The following is a 20509-nucleotide window of genomic DNA, read 5'->3' on the forward strand; positions in this document are numbered from 1 at the left end:
GAACTGTGCCGATCAATGGACTGTTGTGTGTGGTGTTTGAGAGATGAGTTATCATCATTCAGGATTCAGGATAGTATTTTGATGTCAGCTCTGGAAGTCACTAGACAACACCTGAAACAATTAGTAACTCACCACCGAATGGTAAGTTTCTAAGTATTTGATTGTGGCTTTCTCAGAATGTGATAAATATGTATGTTCAGTAAATGGGTATGTACTCATAGGTATCTAATTATCGCAGGTCATTGTTGCAGTAAATATTGGAGCACATTGACAATAGGTGAATTATTTGACATGTCAGTTGCATTGTTTGTAAGAAACTACCATGCATTTGTGTAGTGTAAGTTCCTCAATTCAAGAATAGGAAAGATTTACTCAACAAAAGGTATAAGTTTTAAATATGACCCGAAGGAGTGTTAACTTAAATGTTACATTGATTTGCATACTAGAGCCAAGTGCAGTCGCGGGCAATAAATTGGTCGTCAATGTTATTTCAAAATTCGGTTAGATTTTCACAAATTTAAAAAAAGCCTTGCCTGATTATTCCCATGTCAACAAAGTGTTAATAGTTATTTATGTATTAAGGCCAAAAAAGCCAGTTTACGTCCGCAGTACATACGCTATTTTATGCACGATTAAGGCCTAAAACCTGAAAATATAACAAAGATTCATAAATAAATGTCTGCCCCCATCACGGACGTTCGCATTGCGTAGTTGCTCCCGTCAAATTTTTAGTTTTGCGCATTACCTTGGAAACAGTGAAAACAAGGGTTGCCATTTTGCCAGTTTCAATTTTCGGTTATAAATTCATTAACTAAAGTCCATTCAAAAATCAAAAAACCACCACGTGTTGCTTTAGGTTGGTAAAATTTAAAAAGCCCCAGGTAGATATTTTTTCATACTATGTTTGGTAACAATAAATTATTACATTTATTTGATTCGAAATAAAATTCAATTGCTTTGAATTTCGTTCATTTCGATTTATTAGCAGCACGTTTAATTTATTTATTGATTCTTATTACTTTTACTTAAACATGCCCAGAAAAACAAGACACTTAATAAACATTTAACCTAAAAATTACAAGTCTCACTAAATTTTACACTAGACAGCGTTGCCGATAGTAGTTATTGAGGAAAATGCGACGTTGGTGGTTTTTTGATTTTAAAGTCCATTCAAAAATAAATTTTATTACTTAGTAAATAATTTTTTTTTCATTATTTATTTTTTTTTTTTATTCTTTTTTTCCCCATAATGGCAAAACTGTATTTATGAATACAGAAAGATACGCTTGTTTGAAAATCACACAAAAAATGTATGGGTGCTATTTAAAAAACCAAAGTTGGTAGCCGTGGCAGCGAAACAAAAGAAGGTAGAAACAAAGTAAAAAGGTCAGATCATGCATGATTATAAATCAATTTAAAAAGTTACAGCGATTATTTGATACTTTTGTTCCGCCCTGTATATTTGAGTATACATTACATCTTGTTAGTTGATATAATTAAATTATATAACTAAATGGTATCATTTATTAACATAATGCCAAGGCAAATGTTTAGCTCCATCTGTGCTTTTTATGATACTAAGCATGCTGCATAATGTATTTTCCGTGTCTGTTTCTCCTTTACATTTTAAGCATTTGTATTTTATAACTACAGGCATAATTAAGGTTGTTTGTCATCGATTACTTTTACAAGACTAAAGTGAATTTATGTCTGATTAGCTATGTTATGTAGAGGTGTTTATAATAAAAAAGAATGAGGTTAATTCTATTGTACAAGTTACTTTCGATCGGTACATTCAAACAGTTGTCATTGAATAAGTTTGATTCATTTTTCTAGCATCGATATATTCAGGTGTGTATGTTAACGATGATGCATTTTCGTATTCTCCGTTGCTTAATATTCGTTGGATTACTTATTCACGATATTCATAACAAGAAATTGTCAACGCCTGCTCCGCATAATTTGCTTCATAAGTACAACGAATATGTATTACTATGTTATCACCATATTCAAGTCGAAAATGTCTATAGAATACCAGCAATTATACCAGCAATTTCCATTTCTTTTCGTATTATATTTTTTCTGAAGCTTTCAATGGCTTCTTCAACAGTACCCAACTGAGGTGCTTCTGAAGTTTCTAATGGTAATTGTAGGATATTTTACTCCCTTGCTAACTGCTAATATAGGCCGTGGGTGGTGGAAGCCTTGAGAGAAACATAACCGCCCACAATATCATCTATTTACATACTGCAAAATAATATTACAAAAACTCTCGATAAAACTATACACAAAAACTAATCACTCTACAACTCTCCCCTGCTAATTGAAGAAATACTATTTACAATATTACAACGTTAGAATCGGAAATCATACAAAATTCCAAATACACTTCTCAACTCAAAAATACATAAGTCTCTGAGGCGGTCGCATTTCCCGTCTCAGACGCTTCCTAACCGGCGAAAACACCCCTGCTGGAGAAGTAGCTTCCCGTTTTCCCGGAGCCGACTCCACGCTTCCAGGTCTAACTGGAGGTGCGAAAACGGGCAAGCTACATTCCAGTCTCAGTTTTCTGATCTGGTTTGTGTGCCTTTTCTAGATGGCCCCTGTCTCAATGGCGTTGTAAGTGGGCGTTACCGTGTCGTGATTGGTCATTTTGGTCGTTGGTGGGACATTAGATGGGGTGTGGTTTCTGTTTTTGGTGTGAAAGGGGTGATACTTGGGTGTGGTGGGGGCCTCAGGGGGGTGTGGTTTCTGTTTCGGGGGGGAAAAAGGTGGTACTTGGGTTGGGGGCTTGAACCGTGGTTGGGCGTTTGGGGGTGTGGTAACGTGGGGGGGGGTTGAAAAAGTGGGGATGAGCCTGAATATTTGTTGAGTGTGGGTAAGAAAAACAACATCTGATTAGGAAATAGATTTAATTAGTTATAATAAAAGTTATATATTTGAGTATACATCACATCTTGTTAGTCGAAGAGTAAAATTCTTCAATGACGATGATGAAAGTTGGTGAATGATGAGTTTTTAAATGTGTATGGGGATATATGAAACAATCTCGTAATGGTTTACATTATAGATCATGTCCATGGTTTTCCGATGACGCGATAGATGGACCGGATACATGTGAATGTGTCAAGCGTAATGTAGTGGCAGTTCCAGCTCCAAATTCGTTCTGCCATTTTTTGGTATTCGTATTATGAACCTATGTGTACATATTCTTTTTACCTTCCCAAGTGTCTATGGCTCTTCAAATAAGTCAGGATTTCCTCAAATAATTGGTGCGATTGATGGTTGTCATGTCGCTATAAATCGTCCAAGAAGACGGAAATTCTTATTTTAATAGAAAGAAATTCTATTCTGTTGTTCTACAGGCTGTGTGCAAAGCAGACAGGTCATTTATAGACATTGATTGCCGTTGACCTGGTAGTGTCCATGACGGACGTGTGTTTAGAACTTTCTCGGTTTCTCAATCTCAGATAACAAAAATCCATTTTCTTATAATAAACTTAATTTGCTCATGAGATCTTTAAAGTCCTCATGTTGTTGGGTTTGAAGTTCCAGTCTCTTTTTCTCTCTGGCTTCAGCCTTTTCTTCACAGCGTTTCATGTCGAAAGTGCATTCATCTGACCAAAGCAAACGACGGTAAAAATAGGATCTTCTTTTAACTTACTAATAAAGTAAGTACAAAATTCAATCCTACGCTGAGGATCGTTTTCAAAAAGAGCATGTACCTTTCGTGGTATGCAGGGAAAAAAATTATGTTTCTTGAGATTATGTTGAACTGTTTGTTAAGGAAAACGGTTTCTATAGAGACGCAAAGCTCTTGCACTGTTACTTCCGCATTCAAAATAAGTTGTATCATATCCACACATTCTCCGTTATCCATTGTAATGGTGAAACGTTAAAAAACGTTAAAAAAACGTTACAGTTTATGACCAAAGAATCAAACTGATTTGACAAATGGCGTGACTGACACTCACTTAGCACTTCGAGCATTTGGAATAAAATTTTCTTTTGTTTACTTTGGGCATTTGATTTTTAAATTTTGTACATTTAGTCTTTAATTTCTTGACTTGTTTAATGTATTCTCTGCACTGTTCATTCTGAACGAAGGAAACCCTAATCGAAGAACTTCTTCGGTGCAAAAACCTCCCCAAATCATTAAGCCACCACCATCAAAATTTCGTTTTGAGAAATATCGAGGTTCTTTTCTCAGATCTCTCCGGTAACAATTAAATCCATCGGGACCATCTAAATTAAACTTCTTTTCATCGGAAAATATGACGTTAACACCAAAAAAGATTTAATGAACATCCAATAAAAAAGAAATGGAATATGTACCTGGGACCAGTTGCGATTCATGTTTCTTTGAGCAAATTCCAAACGCGCTTGTTTGTGCCGCATTGTAAGATTGGGAACTGTTTTCATTTTTTGCCTTCTTATATGGGTAGCGATTTCTCGAAGGCCACATCCTTCTCCATGCAGCGCCATTATCTTTCCTTCTTCAGTTTCAGTTAAGTAAGTTCCACGTGGCATTTTCTCAATTTTTAACAAACAAATTTGTTTTGACAAGTCACAGGTAATTCACTACTTGAAAATGGATGTTGAAATCACAGAATCGCTTTAGACAATGTATGCATATGGTTACCAGGTTGATTATTTATATGGTGTTCAAAGTTTGCAAAAAAGTTTGCTGTAGACTGTATATGTAATTGTAAATAGTTTCATGTGGAGATTTAAGGCCCACAAATAAAAATGATTCGCGTATGTATGCTTTATGATGTAAGAATAAATTTGAGTTATCCAAATCATCATTTTCTTTGGGGAACTTCTCACATATGTTGTACGTATGTATTTTAAGGCATTTACGGATCAAATATCCACAAACGTACTTAAATCCCTTTTGTTCAGGAAGATGTTTTTCATGATGATCACAGTTGGACACCTGAGATGCTTGTCTGTTTGTCTCACTAATGAATTAATCATTAAAGCGCAAGGCTTACTGTCATTAAAATCAGACAAACTTGTCAATATCACGGCAAAATCGTCACAGCAATTCATATGTTTAGTATGAATATACTCGTAAGTTAATAGAAACAGTTTTCTGAAAGATCTTCGAAACTGAACGGCACTAGGGTTTCTGCCTTTTTGGCGCCAAAATTTTTTCTCGTTTTTGAACAGTAAAGATGTCTGTTTCATCCACATTAAAGATTCAGAAATTTGTTCGTTTCAATAAGTATGAGAAGATTGTTGTAAAATCTGTCAACCTCTGTTTTATGGAATGCAGAAATACGTTTCTGGCTGGTACCTTCTGGCTTTAGGAGACTAATTTCCGTGTGACGGTTCAAAAACAGTTCTAACCAATCGTGACCAGCCATGTGCAATTCTTTGTCGAAACGGTTGTATTGGTATGATGTCGAAAACGATATTCGCCAATTTAATAACATGACTTTTGATGACAGATTCCTGCTCAGAATTAAACACTGACGTTCTTTCCAATTTTCTTTTGGTATTAACGTTGGTTTTTAGTTTATCACGTAGGGTGGCTTCTGGAATGTTGCAAGTTCGACCTACTTCTCGAATTTTTCTCCCAGAATGTTGCAAGTTCGACCTACTTCTCGAATTTTTCTCCCAGATTGTGGCAGTTTTTAAGTCATCTTCCGTCAACGGCAACGGGTTTCAGCGCCTGATCCGTTTGCACCTGCAAGATCACTCTTCCTAGGCCCGTGACACCTGCATCTGTATGCACTTGAGTTTCTATAAATTATAATTAGACGGAACTAAAATGGGTCGATTTACCAAGGCTTTTTTAAGTTCTGTAAAAGCCTTTTCTTCAGTTTCATTCCAGCAGTAGAGGTTGTCTTTTTTATTAATTCGGTTAGCGGGAAAGCGATAGAGGCGAATCCGCGAATAAATTTTCGAAAATATTCGGTGAAGTATAGAAATTGACGTACTTCGTAAACCGAAGTGGTCCGTTTAAAGTTATCAACAGCCGCTGTTTTCTTTAAACCCGGAGAAGTACCACCGGAACTGATATTGTGCTCTAGATCTAGATATTCGATTTCGGTTTTGAGGAAGAAGCACTTTCAAGTTTAACTTTAATCCAGCTTTGTCCAAAAGGTCAAATACTGTGTTTAACCATTGTAAGCCTTCCTCGACGAAAGACGAAGTTATAATTAAATCGTCCATGTAGACGAGTACATGCTCATAACAGTCATAACGCTAGGGACAGAGAGCTTTGTCAATAAAGCATTAAAAAACCGAAGGGGCGTTTATAATGCCGAAAGGCATTTTCATACCGGGTGTATTATGAAAAATCTTTGGTGCTATAACTTCCTTATTTTTTATCCGATTTTAATAAATGATACGTCAAACAAAATTGTTTTAGAAACACTATAGCCGGACATGCTATACTTTTTTTTTAACATAATATATTTTGACAGACCGCAGCTAACTTTGTTTTTTTAAGTTACACTGTATATTTTTTTTATCTTTAATCTGGTAGGTGTTTACAAATTTTCGTGCGGTTTCTTCCGTGTATTCCTGAAATTTCTGCGCATCAATTTTATAACCACAGGAAATAACTTATAGTATTACATGAAATCGCTTTATTAAATCCTTATCAACTCCTGTCATTGTAGCAGAAATTTCAGAATTTTGGAAAAAACGTCGAGCTGTATTCCCATCGTTTGAACTCCCGTAACTTTGTTTTGGTTGATCAACAAGAAGCCCCAATGGATCACGAAATTCCTTTTTGCACTTTTCTTTTATTTTTGTCAACAATTTCTTTATCAGTTTTCTTTCGTGTTCCGAATAATGGAAAATAAACCTCGATTTGGCGGCCGGTGGGGCTCTAAAGTAATTAGAGAATTAAAGTAAAAGCTATTTTTCGCCATAACAGCAGACCCAGCGCTTTTGAATTTTTATACAAAGGAAAAATATATCAAAATATCATACAGAACGGATACAAGGGCGGAAAAACTAAGCGCTTCCCCTCAGCCTGGTGTAGGTAGTCAGCGCTGTTTGTATTTCTGGAGAAACAAAGTTATTACATATTAATTTTTATTTTAATAAATACCCAGTTATTACTTACGTCACAATAGCGCGAACCTGAGCTCTGCTGAGGGGCCCGTTTTGAAACTAATTGCCGGAAGTCCAGAAAATTTGTTGAAAACTGTAAAATAACATTGCTTTTAAAATTGTGCAACACGATCGGTTGAGAAATAATGATATAATAAAATTGAGGGTCCATGAGGTCTCATCATCGTAAATACTCCACTCAATACACTGCTTAGAAAAATTATTGCAAGAAAACCGTTAAACCTTAAATTATTTATTAGCTTTGAAAATTTGAGGTTATGTCACGAGCACATGGTTGTACTATCATTTTTGTAAATCTAGTTTGTAAAATAGATGCATCATCCGTATCCAAGCATGCAACGATGAAATTCCGAACTCTAAATTTTCTTCTATGATTGGTTGTTGCACCATCTTGTCAATATCTTTTGATGTAGCTTTACAAAGGTAACAACGCATAGATTATGTTTCGGTAACAGAATCAATAACTTTTTCCATCTACCATTGTAAATGCAAGTTTGAAATTAACGGTAACGGTTTGTTTGAACATTTCAATTTTGAAGGGTTCAAGATTTGCTTCCTCTGCTTTTACTGAGTTAACTTCTCTTTTAGTTGCTTCGGGCGTTTCGTGCAGGAATAGAACTTTTATTGGCCGACAAAATCTAGTAGATGAAGTACGCGGATTTTTCCAAACAACAATTTCTGCATTCGTTTCTTTGTCAACACATGTAATTTGCAAGGGAACAAGTGAAATAAAAAAAATATTTGGATCAGATGTAGCTCTGCTTCCATCGTTGAATGTTTGTTTATATGTGCTCTGACCTGAAGTACCATCGCATCCCCATTTGCATATCAAATGAAAATTAACAATTTCTTTTTCACATAGAGTCTTAATAACATCAGACTGTAACATTATTATTCTTCCGGCTGTATGATTTAACACTGCCTGGAGGGTAACTGAAGCTCCACTTTCAGTCCAAAGAACATTTTTAGGGTAACATTTCTCTTTGCATTTCCCAACTTTCTCCTATATCTACTTTGATTATACATGTCTATTTCTAAATATTAGTGTTAATTATTATTAAGAATAAAACGTTCACCGCTGCCTTGATAATCTGTAAGTAAGTCTATACATGATCCATCAGTTGAAGGAGCAGGGGAACCATGTGAATAAGAAGAGCCAGAGTGAGTAGAAATGACTGTTTGCTGTACATGTTTGAGATGATGAGGATAGAATGAGGAAGGAGGATTGGAATAACATTGTGGGGGATGAGTGACGTATGAACTGAAAGTAGGAGTGGGTGCTATGGCCGCTTTGATGGCTTGCATAATGGTTAACTTAACATCCATTTTTCTTTCGACGGGGACTCTTTTGAAATCTCCAAGAAGAGAAAGAAAAAAATGTCGATCTTCATCTTGCTCCAACATTTTTTCATTTGTATTACGTTGGTTAATGCTTTCCTTTAACAATTTTGCAATTTGGGCATCACTACTAGAGGAAAGTTTCATTTTCTTGCGTGGGGGATGTTCGTTTGTTGTAGTATCGTCTTCTGTTATCGAAACCTGGGTGTCTTGAGTTTCCTCGCTGACGTTTGAAACAGTTCCAAAAAAAAAACATTTATCCAACATTCAATAGTAATATCGTGTTTTACTAGTTAGTTTTAATTGAGTAAACTGGGCTATAACTAGTCTGTTGTTTTAACCCACGTTGCCATTTGCACCGTGGGTTATAACATACATAACCCACGTTGCCATTAGCACCGTGGGTTATTAACGTTCATAACCCATCGGGAGCAGAATTTCATCAATAATGTCATTATCTAAAAATTGTGGAATATTGGATAAAACGTTGTATGGCATACGTGGGTTATTAAGTACTACCCACTCGAGGTAATAACCTACTCGGGCAAGCCCTCGTAGGTTACAAATACCTCTCGTGGGTAATATCTTAAATAACCCACTTATACCATAAATAACTATAAAAGATAAGCTATTAGTTTATTATTTCTTGTTAACTAAACTAATTTTTATAACTCTTTATGTGTAGGGCGTCTTAACAAAAATGACAACTGCTCAAAAAATACATTGGTTTTGTGGCTTCAGATCCACTCTTCACATTGCGTCTTTTTGTTAGTTCTCGTGCAAATGAATTTCGTAGATTTTTCCATTTTTTTGTAAATCTTTCGCTAAAGGACAATAAGAACTCGTATTTTTTTCAAGTATCTTGCAACGGGTATAGGTAAATAAAGTGCAAAATATTGCATTAGCATGTTGTGTTTTGCACAATTATATAAAGTGTAAAGAGGGGAAACATTATTTAAAAGGAATTGAAGTTGAAGATACTGATGCAGCAGCACTTATCGAGGGTGAATGGAGAAAGTCTGCCAACGAACCAATTGAAATAAGGAAAAATTTTACCACATATTTTAACACTACTGGGTTTGTGTCCTGGCAGTGGGAAGCAATTAAAAAATTTAATTTTTGAAAACTGTAATATGCAAATGAACATTTCAAAACGTGTTACATATACAGGGTGTCCCCCAAAAAAAAGACGAGTCCATAGCTCCCTTATTTATCGGAGGATTTTAATTATCGGTACACCAAATTAAATGGTTGTTAATAGACTACAAAATGGCTTAATAAATTCAAGTATAGCCCCATGGGCTTCAAGGGTAAACTGTCTAAATATTTTTTTTCAAATGGGATTACATATTTTTTTTTAGTAATTCTGATAGAGATTTTTATTCTGAAAACAACAATGTATCACAAGTATACACTTGAATACCAAAAATTCACAATTTTTTTTTGAAAAACGCTACTATCGTCTATATTCCATTTTGCGCTAAACATTGGCGGCATATCTGCGCAATCCCACATGTTATTAATTGTTATTTGTTTTTCCAGCTACCTTAATTTGGTTATTACATTGTAACGCAATGCATTTTGATAGCTTTTCGCTTGGTGCTCGTCATTTGTTTCAAAAGTTAGTGTTATTTTTTTTATGTGAAGTTATACTTGTGATACATTATTGTCTTCTTTTTTGGGGACACTCTGTATTTACAAAACAAACTTATTCTAAATTGTTTACAATTACAATGCTAGCCTTTTTTTTCGCAATTCATTGCTTTTTTGCTTGTAATTTCAAACTTCAGGTCGTTTAAGATTTCTTCATCATCAACCACACGCAATTCATTTTCTAATATCGTCCAAAGTTTCCAAATTCATCCTCATTTTCAGAGTTTGTCACTGCAAACGTGTGCAGCTTGGACTGTCTTCTCAATTACACAGTCAATGGTTGTAGATCCAGACTGTTCACTATCTATTTTTTTTTTCGTCCTGGAGTGCTTGTAAAAATCTGTGAACTGAAATTCAATATTTCACTAGTCGCTTCCCATTTGCAACTGAGATGAGCACAGCAGACTCACATAATGACGTCATTGTTCACTTTGTAAAGGACCGCACATCCAATGCGTAAACAATGTTTAGTCTCACTAAAGCACACGGTCTGGAAGCGGTGCAGATGATGTGAGAAAAATCACGTGAAACTCACCTAACCCAAGTAAAAGGAACGCGTCATTAAGTGAGTGATGACGTCACAACTGAGAATTTACTGAGTTTCTGTGTAAATGGGAAGCAACTACTGTCACTGTCCCTGTCTCTGACGATTTCACTATCTATCATTTCTGCATCTACATTATTCTGAGGTTCATCTCGTGTATGCTACAACATAATGTGTTTAATAAAATGCTACATTCATTAATATACTTTATTTTACTTCACCATCCAGGGTACTTCTTCCTTTTCGTCCTTTTATGTGACCAGCCAAAAATGATAGAAAGTCATACCACCAAGCTGTTGCTGGTTCTTCATCCACCTCATCTGCACTGTCACCACTTTCACCGGGTTTCTTTCTTAATTATCCATGTTCATGGGTAAATTGCGAACGCACGTTAATAAATTTTTTCTATACATCATCGGTGGTAATGGAGGCATTTACTTCCTTTAACGTCTCACATATTTTATGATGAATTAATGAGCGTCCTGACGAGCATGCTTATTACTATAAAATTCGTGCCTCGTGTTATAAAGGCACGGATTTTGTTCGTACTGTTTTGCAGCGTTGTCATGGTCCCGCGTGCATCCTTTGTATAACCAGATTCCAACTGCGACTGAGGAAGTCACGGGCCTCCTACACCGGCCGAAAAAATAGTGGCATTTTGTCCTGCTACAACTTTATAAACAAACCTCAACCTCAACAACCGCGACAGATGGGCAGAAGAGCACGGCGCCGGCGGGAACTTGAAAATCTCGTAAAACGCTCTTAACGGCTCATAAGAAATAGGTTATCCCCTATTCCTTGAGAGTCTCTATGTTTGCTTAAGATTATGGTTAAGATTTGCTTATGAGTGCCTATCTTAAGAAAAATGATACGGTGTAAACACACAAATCTTGCGTTAAGAGATCTCCTAAGTTTATCTTAAGCAAATGATAAGAAAAATCTCATAGTGTAAACACACTTTTACCGAAGGGCGCCCTGCTGTGCTTGTCGAATGACCCGCAACTTTGGTTGCATCCACAGGTATTTTTTCGGTGGTGAAAGTAGAAGATTACATTTTTGCAATTGGCTTGGTGTGCATTTAATGCTTTCACTATGAAAAACACATCTAATCTAAAATGTGGCAGATTGAACATCCCTGCGACTTTCATCAAATTAATATGTTAAAATGAAAGTGGCATATGTTGCCACAAGTAAGCCCTTGATTAAAATTTTTGAGAGATTCTAATTTTTCCCAAAAACTTTCAAAATCGAATTTCTTTAATTTATCGTTAAAGCTGTCAGAAACACTTAATATTTTACTATTTTCACTGCGGATATCTTCGTCATTTTTATTGGTGAAGTGTTTAAAAGTTCGTGGTAGAGGCGTTACGGTGTTCAGTTCATTCAAAACAGTTTCAGGATTTAATAACCCAAAGTTTTTAAATAGTCTTCAATGTTGCTAAATCTAGAACGAATCTGAGCACACAACTCAACGTAATATGCCAAACAATTATTTCTAAACTCGATTAGTTGATTCGCTGAAAGCAAATTATCTTCAGGAAGTCGTGATGTGTTTTCTTCAAAATATAAATCTTTATCGGGCAAGTACTCACGCCTATTTAACCCTAAAACACTAACCATGCTTCAAAGTTTCACAAACACTAAACATTCGTAAATTTTACGATTTATTTTTAAATTTTTAATTAATTAACAAAGTAATAGTTATTTATGTTGTAGGTTGTAATCCTCTGCCTTAATAATTGCTTTATTTTCCCTCCAATGGCCCCATTATCACTGTCAAAGAACTGCAATAATACTGCAGTGTCTTCGCCCTCTCGAGACATTTGTCTTCGATCACAAAGACTGATAGAACCACTGTGACTCATCAGTGACATTATAGATGCCGCAGAAGTACTTAAAACCTGTGAAGCCTTGGTCACACTCATTTTTTTAATTTTGTTGGGAACCGCGTGGACATCAGTGAGTTTAGGCATAGCTCGCAGGTTTCCACTACTTGTGTCTATAAAATATGCATCCTCTATGTGCGATCATTTTGCTACTCGTTCTTGACCATCAAGCACAAATGTTAGATTTTTTGTGAGCATGTTTTTCGGATCCATTTTAAAAGATGAGGTGGATCGAATAATGGAACAATGATAGATTTCCCAATCTTTATAACATCATAACGTTCCACTTCACCTTTTCTTAAAGCCACTTCTTTTGTTTCTAAAATTAATTGCTTGATGGCCTTTGAATTTGTGACTCCTTGATCACACACAGATGCCACAATATGGAGACCAATTGCTTCACATTCTCTCACTATACTTTTATACATTTTCATAATACTTGGCCATGATTCTGGGCCTTTGGAAAATGTGTAAGCAATTGGTTGTTTCCACGATGGTGACGTGGTTACACTTTTAAGCATCCACACTGCCACATGATCGGCAATTCCTATTAATGCCGTCATCTGCAAATCCTTCAACAATATCTTCATATTTATTAAATTTTAAATTTCGCTTTATTGCCATTTCATCAAATAATAAAATGCAACACTTTTCTCTTGCATTGTTCATTTTTTTGACTTTAATTTTTATAACATTGAGCAAGAATTTGCAAATGCCCGCTGTAATAGGAATGTGCCTGACTACTTTCCTGATAGTTTCAGCACTGGGAAAAGTAAACAAGTTAGACAAGAACCTGTATGACTTACGGCTTTTTTTGAAAATGACAAAGGCTAAAATCTAAAGAATATGTTCTTTTATATTTATTTTTATCTAAATTGCGCAATTGAGATTTAAAAAAAAATACAGTTACAGGATCTAACTTCCTTCCCAGTGTCTGCTCATAATAGAATTTTTGGTATACTTTAACCTTTTCTTTAGAGACAGCCGCTTTCGCATTCTGATTACTTCTTTGTAAAGAATTTTCTCTCTAGGTGTGAGCTTTTAATGAAACGAGTCACCTCTATGTGCAGGGGTTAATGGAACTCTTCGTATGGGCCTTCTACATCTTAATTCACTCTCTGATACGATTTAAAACAGTCCTAGCAGTTATTCTGGTTCCAGTAGCGTGTAAAAGTAGATTACAGTGGGTTCGTGGATTTCTTCGAGCTTTGCGGACTAATAACCGATCTTCTCTGTGGTTTGTGGCTCTTGGGCGAACGGTTCTTGGCCTTTCCTCAACCGTGCCACTTTCACGATATCGCTGATAGAGTCGGGAGATAACACTTTGGGTAACATTAAACAACAAAGCCACATCTACTTGACGCGCGCCATTTTCCAACATTCCAATTGCTCTATTACCGTCAGCTTGCGTTAAATGTCTTCTTTCCATTGTACAAAGCTTATTTTTGACAATAAATGCGTTGCTATTGAGAAAAGTAACAAACGTATCCCACATGGTTTATACTTTTTGTTTATCTCGCTTGATAACTTTTTTGGCGTTGCAAAAAGAAAAAATACAACTCAAAGACATTTCATAAAAACACCTGTTTAAAAGGAAAAAAACTTACTGGTGCATTTTGATAAAGTTAACTTAAATATTTAGCAATATCCCTAACTTTTTTCGAGCAGTTTACTTACAGAGGCGCCGCAATTATTATTTTCCAAGTTAAATTGCTCATGATTCACATGCACCGAGACATAACCTCAAACGTGTCATCTTCACATAGCATCGTTCTCTAAAATTTTAATAACTTGGGAATTTCAAAATGTTTTAGACCGGCCACACACTTTCTGGTCAAATTAGGTCCGGTTTATGGTTTAAGAATCCGGTTAATTTTTCAAACCCAAACTTCTTTGCAATATTACCCGGCACGGGACCGGAATAGTGTTCGGTCGAATTGACCGACGACGGACGCCGATAATTTTCATACCGGGAATGGTTTTTTTAAAATTTGGTGAAGCTTTGTGACTGATAAATGGGAATCCAAGTACTTGCGAAGTATATTATCAGATCTGCAATAGTAACAGTCGAGCTAGCAGTTCTTCTGTAAATGTTCTAACTGACACCAAAGGTCCATAATCAGTGATTTGTATAATTATTAAACTTAGTCATTTTTAACTCATAAAAGGCGAAGTTTTTCTTTTCCTTAAAAAAATAAATTTAAACAAAAAATTGCGGATTGACTATATGGCAACGCCAGCTCTTACCAGAGCCTACTTTCGAACAGAGCTGCAGGTTTATTACTTGTGAACATTTTTATTATACATTTTAAAAGTATCCATTAAATCTGCGTGTGTAAGTTCAGGTTACGATTTAAGCAGAGCCCCACATTACATTTTGAAAAGTTGGTTCGTATGATTGATTTGCTCTTATCGCCAGAATATCTTTTTTTGCCATCCTTATTTACTGTCAGTAGATGGCCCACGTTGTCAAATCGGAAGTCATCCGAAACCCGCGAAGCAGATCTACTTGAGACGCTGGTTGATGGTCAACTCCTTGACTTGGAGGATTTTGGTATTTTCGTAGATACGTAATGACGATATCTCATCTAAATTGTAGTTCCGTAAGCTTATTCCGAGACTTTTTATGTAGAATTCAGATGTTCTGAATCGCAGCATCGACCATCCAAGTAAACAGATTCCACCACCATTTATTGCATCGAATTCCAGTTCTGTATCTGGACATTTTTTCATTATCTGGTGTAGGAAACGGCTTTGGAGCGTATTCTAAATCCGCGTTAATCCAGGTGATATCATTTTTCTACTAAAAACAAGCCAAATCATAAACGAACAAAACTAAAATTGTGACAAGAACGTGACATGGTAATGCTGTTGGGGATACCCCCAACCTCTCTGCCCAAAGAGCGTAAGGCCGCACCGATGTGCCTCTAGCGTGTCCACGTTGCCACTAAGAGTCCGTTCCCGTGGGAGGGCATCGGCTAGGCCGATGGGCTTCCCTCCCCCCTTAGTCCCACACGTAAATTGCGAACCGCGATCCCCGTTGCCCACGGAGCGGTGGGATTGGGTAGTCTGCCGGAACGCTTTATGGGTAAACAGATTGTGGTCTGCCGTTTACCTGTACCACACCTGGGGGCTAGACCGCAGTCTTCCCCGTCCTCTTCTTGCCCGAAGGCAAGAAAGATGTTACACCGCGCATCGGTCCCCGAAACGGGAACCCTTGCAGTGTCTCACGCGCATCGGTCCCCCGATGCCCGAATGCCATTATCAAAACCAATTCACATCAAGTTCGTCAACTTCGGGGAGCTGTCTGCTCCCCTAATCTCTGGGGCCCGAAGACCCGCGCCCCGTCCACCTTCCAGGGACGGCTCATGTTGGCCCGAAGGCCCCACTCTCGGCCCCTGCCACAGGCCATCGTTAAAACCACTCGTTAACCAAATCGTTTGCCTCTTCATTGCCTTGTCACTACTTCGGGGAGCTGTCTGCTCCCCTAGTTCAAAAGTGGATGACCTAAGGCCACCCACCCCTGTCCACCTTACGGGGACATCATCCGATGAGCGGAGCAGATAAACCTCCTTCTGAACCGCCCGATTTGCCCATAAAGTCTGCTACGACCGACCGTAGACCCTGTGGCACCACGGGGAGGTCTGGGCGGGGTGTACACTCACGATCTCGGCAAACCACCTGCCGCGGCATGATCTCGGGTGGTGAGTACACACCTTCTACCACCACAAGAACGTGACAATAGGGTTATTGTTTTCCGGGTTGTGCCGCGGTCGTCTGGATTGTCTGGTTTGCTGGGTAGCTGACGTTTCAATAGCCATGCTGCTATCTTCTTCGGAGCTTGTAAGTAAACTGACAAGACGTAGATTCTTTTCTAATACAAACGGCGCCAAAATTTGAGGCTGTTAATCTGTGCTCTTGCTGAGTTCTGTAGCTCCCACTTTTATCATCAAATTGTTCTGTAGTGGTTTTAAAAATGTGTTGCTGTTGAGTCTCGGAAACCTATAAAAATATGAAAATTTAAAGTATGTCTAAAAACATATTTTGGTGCAAAGGTATTTTAAGTCGTTTAATCAACTCCTCTACCTCTTCTTTCTGAGCCTCATCATCTCTTTGCCGCTGCTTTTTTGCGAGAGTACATTGTAGGTCGTCTTTAGCGTATTCAAGTCTTTTTACCAATTCTGGCTTGCGATAAGGGGTCTCTTTACGCTTCATTTTATTAGTCATTTTGTTAGCAACATAATGTTTTAAACATTTTTCCAGGGCTTTTTTTGAATGCCTTTTTCCAAGACGATTAATGCCATTCTGCCCTCTTTACCAAAACGTTGTGTATTGCAGCATAAAGATGGTGATTTGCCCCTGTCTCAGCTAACACTGCCGTTCTGTCTCTAGCCAAATCACCAACCTTGTCACACATATGCACGGTACATTTTTGATGGTTGCCAAAAACGTGAAAAATTGAATTTTTTAAATCGTTTTTAAGTTGTCCTACATCTCCATGGGCGTTTGCGTAAATTGCTTTTCTGTCAATAATTCTCTGATAGACAATGGTACGCCTTTAATATCAGTCTTCATTTTATGTAGATTTTTTCCGTAATTTTTTATGCAATGTTTGGTGCACTCTTTTTTGGTTACCTTAAAATGACAAAAGATATGATTTACTTATACGTCGTGTTTTTCTTTTCACTTGCCTCTTACCCATGACTAACCCTTTTCTGTATATTAGCATGTACAGTAGCGCCACCGTCTGCAATAAACCTCTTGTAACGGAGATGGTGCATTTCGTCAGTAATCCTGAAGCCCTCCAGAATTATATCTTGTTCCATTGAGCCTGATGAGCCCGTCCAATTCTTGAAACATGTGTGCTGTTTCACGGCTTCATTTTTGTTTTCAGCTCTAGCACAACAGTAATAATATTTGTTTCGTACTCCCACGTAGAGTACTTTGCCCGTACACTTATCAATTATTACAGCCTATAACAAATGAAATTTCATAATGCAGCACACAATTTATAATTCATAATTTGAAACCAATAGCTATTTGTGCAACGAGATAGGAAAAGCGATTTTTTTCCCATTCTAGACGTCGGCTTCGCCTCGATAAAAAAGACGTCGTTTTATTGTCTATAGCAGATAGATTTGACGTAACTGTGTCTACTGTGTATAAATCAACAGAGTACATGTTCAGCAGAATTATCAATTTACAAAATCAATATATGGTTTGGCCTGGCGGGAATGAAGCAATTACAATAGAGGAGGCTTTTCAAGCCAAAGCTGGATATCCTGGTAAGTTAGAGTTGAATTTAGTGAATCGATCACCAATAGTGGTTGAGTTTTATGTTTATCGCCCAGGATAGCATCCATTTCTTGGAAATATGGAGAATCTTGGACTTTCTTTTCTCCTGTTCTCCTTCGTTTTTCTTTAGTTCGTAGATAGCTACTCTGTAAATTCGCAAATTTTTGGCGGCATTTCTCCCGACTACCTTTGCCAACAGAGTAGCCCATTTCATTCAGTTGGTCTCTAATTTTCGTCCAAAGAGTGTTTTTACAAGTTTTTTTATTGATAAATTTTTCATTATATGACTGCCGTAGGCTTAAAAATGCCAGCGTGGCTTCATGGTCGACGGCAGTGCCGTGTTTGGCTTTCCACAGTGTTGAAGTTGCTTCATTTTCTGTCTCTTTCATGTTTATGGCTTTTTTCACCATTTCTATATATTTTTCAGCATAAAACGGATCTGCAATTATCAAATGATAGTTAGTGGCCCGAAGTGAAGAGGTTTTTAAAAGAAGTAAGTTTTTGCTTGCAGCAAAACCCTATTGTTTATAACTGTTTAACAATATATCATTTCATTTGCGAGAACTTAAGTACCTTGCAGTTTGGTGGCAGTTACATGGTCCACGGTCACCGTTAATCCCTCTTCTAATTCCACATCGATCATGTGATCAACCATGTTCACTTTAAATTTAAAACAACAACAAAAATATAACCTATAAAAAGTTCACTCGGTGAAAGTTGAAACGTTAAATACGCTTCACACCCTCCTTCGGGATCGGTTCAAACCACACTCAATGCGCTTACACCGTTTTTGGTCATGACGTCCTTACTTTGTGGCAAAAATACATTGGTTTGAACTATCACAAACCGTGTTCAAAACGCTGCGTCGCAAAAAAAACACTCTTGTTACCTGTCGACAGCTGGCTGTTTTTGCTGAAAAGTGGGTAAAGGGCGTTTAGAGTCGCTTTCGCCCTGGCTAGAGCCTTGTCAATGTGCGTGTGGTACGTCAGACTAGTGTTAAGGTGTACGCCCAGATACTTGACCGAAGGCTGAGTCAATACTTTTCGGTTTTTGACTTTCAATTGGGTGATTATTCTGGCCCGAGAATGGAGCCTTGCGGGAACCCCGCCTTGATCGGCCTATGTTCGGACAACGTGTGCTGGACTTTAACTTGTAATGTCCTGTCGGTCAGATTGGAATGTAAAAGCTTGACGAAGTTAACCGGAAGTTTCTTCTCGATTATCTTGAAGACCAGCTTGTCTTTTTTGTAATTGTACGTGATGTCGGTCACGATTCTCACTACCTGGTTCACTAGTGTCGTGACACGGCCGGAAACTGAAGTGCTCGTCCTTTGTCAAGTTGAGTTTTTTGTCAAGTCTCGTTAGTCGGTCAAGGGCAGTCACTTTATCGGATCCCGTTAGCGGATATTTTACTTCGTTACATGCAAAACGGCACTTGTGTCTGTTCATTCGAAGATTGAACTGCTGCATTCGGTCGAAGCAACTTTTCAGGTCGCTCATGTGACTTTCGAAGTCAGATGATAATACAATAATGTCATCCAGGTAGACCAGAATTCTCACATCCTTCAGGCCAGCTTTAAATTTGTCCATTAGCCTTTGGAAGGTGGCCGGTGCGTTCCTAAGTCCGAAAGGGAGGCGGAGGAAACGGTAGGTACCAAAGCTGGCGATAAAAGCGGTCTTATCACGGTCGGGTTCGTGTACGCACCTGATGGTAACCACTCCGCAAGTCCATAGTAGAAATGAAATTGGATTGACCCGTGGAATGCAGTAAGTCCTCCAACCTGGGCAACGGGTATATGGCGGGGGTAGTTATTTCGTTCAACTTCCGGTAGTCGACATACAGTCGGGTACTTCCGTCGGGTTTCGGCACTAGGACAACAGGTACTTTCACATTCTTCAATGTCACCGGTTTCGAGTAGATGTACTTCCTGCTCTAAAATCTTTTGACGTCCCGGTGTGATGCGACACAGGAGACTGGACACGGGGGAACTGGTTCCAGTGTGTATGTGGTGTTCGACGATGGGAGTTGGTGGTCCAGTTGCCTCGAAAAGCTGCGCGTAATTAATTATAACCTCATCAAGCTGATGGCGCTCGTTCGGAGACAGTGACGTTGGTTCAACTTCTTGTAAGTGGAGCTCTTGGAAGTCGAGACTCGCAATATGTACGTTTGGAAAATCTTCGCATGCCATTTCATTCCATAATTCCATCTTTGTTGTGGAATGCGTTTGACAAAATTATTACAGGCTTCATAGTAGTGGTTTTTTCAAGATTTGAAAGTTGACCTATCTAAGGGCTGGAGATAGTGAGTCGTATGGGCAGGTAGACATAGCATTATAATTTCGTGTTCATCCGCAAATTCCAGCATTTCCGGCGAGTTTTCTAGGCAAAAGTGGTTTTTAAGCCAATCGAAAAAGATTTCTGTGTTAACATATGCAGATTTTGGACTCATCTTGACTACTGAGCCAGGCGGCATACCGTTTAAAAATTCTAGATTCATGTATTTCCTCTTAAAGATGCAGTACGGGGGTAAGAAGCTGCCTTCACCGTTGCAGCAAGCCATAACACTGATCGTTTCGCCTTTTTCGCTAGAGATTAGGGAAGAAACGTTTTTGGATTTAGCACCGGCTATCTGCACCTATTAAAATTGACTCCTCCTTTGGTAGGATTGTAGAATTCAATAATTTCAGGTTTTCCACTTA

The 20509-nt window shown here is 37.9% G+C and overlaps 2 long non-coding RNA genes across 2 annotated transcripts in view; one reads left to right on the top strand and one right to left on the bottom strand.

The window, feature by feature from the left end:
* The window catches only part of LOC138128122 (uncharacterized), a 197680-nt gene extending 188631 nt beyond the window's left edge, over positions 1-9049 (bottom strand). Inside the window, exon 1 of the long non-coding RNA XR_011158541.1 lies at positions 8688-9049. This is a non-coding gene — a long non-coding RNA (uncharacterized lncRNA). The remainder of the gene's footprint in view (positions 1-8687) is intronic.
* The window catches only part of LOC138128123 (uncharacterized), a 145630-nt gene that overhangs the window by 53833 nt on the left and 71288 nt on the right, over positions 1-20509 (top strand). The gene's annotated exons all lie outside the window — the stretch shown is intronic.

This window comes from Tenebrio molitor, chromosome 4 (genome assembly GCF_963966145.1).
Source record: "Tenebrio molitor chromosome 4, icTenMoli1.1, whole genome shotgun sequence".
In the NCBI taxonomy this organism is placed as follows: domain Eukaryota; kingdom Metazoa; phylum Arthropoda; class Insecta; order Coleoptera; family Tenebrionidae; genus Tenebrio; species Tenebrio molitor.